We start from the raw sequence: 309 nt of genomic DNA, 5'->3' as shown, positions 1-309 counted from the left end.
GCCCCATTGATCCCCAATGGGGTGACACCGGCCCCATTGATCCCGATGGGGGCCACCCACCGATAGGGTGACACCAGCCCCATTGATCCCGATGGGGTGACACCGGCCCCATTGATCCCCACTGGTGGCCACCCACCTCCTCCTTCCACCCCACCTCCCTGTTCCCTTCTCCTGCTCCTCAATGCCTTCGCTTGGCTCCACACCCACAAAGCCGCGGCACCATTCCCACCCGGAATTCCAGTGGGCACAGAGCTCCCATTCATGGCCACACTGAGCCCATTCATGTCCCGCTGCTGTCACTCACCCAGC

At 63.1% G+C, this 309-nt stretch overlaps 1 protein-coding gene across 1 annotated transcript in view; it reads left to right on the top strand.

Annotated features, from left to right (window-relative positions):
* LOC104410435 (collagen alpha-2(XI) chain-like) overlaps positions 1 to 309 on the top strand; it is a gene marked incomplete at its 5' end in the record, with an annotated part of 11,928 nt that overhangs the window by 1,231 nt on the left and 10,388 nt on the right.

The sequence above is a fragment of the Nestor notabilis genome, unplaced genomic scaffold (assembly GCF_000696875.1).
Source record: "Nestor notabilis isolate BGI_N333 unplaced genomic scaffold, ASM69687v1 scaffold18698, whole genome shotgun sequence".
Lineage (NCBI taxonomy): Eukaryota > Metazoa > Chordata > Aves > Psittaciformes > Psittacidae > Nestor > Nestor notabilis.
Note: the sequence above shows the minus strand (reverse complement) of the source record. Positions and strands in the feature narration are given on the sequence as shown.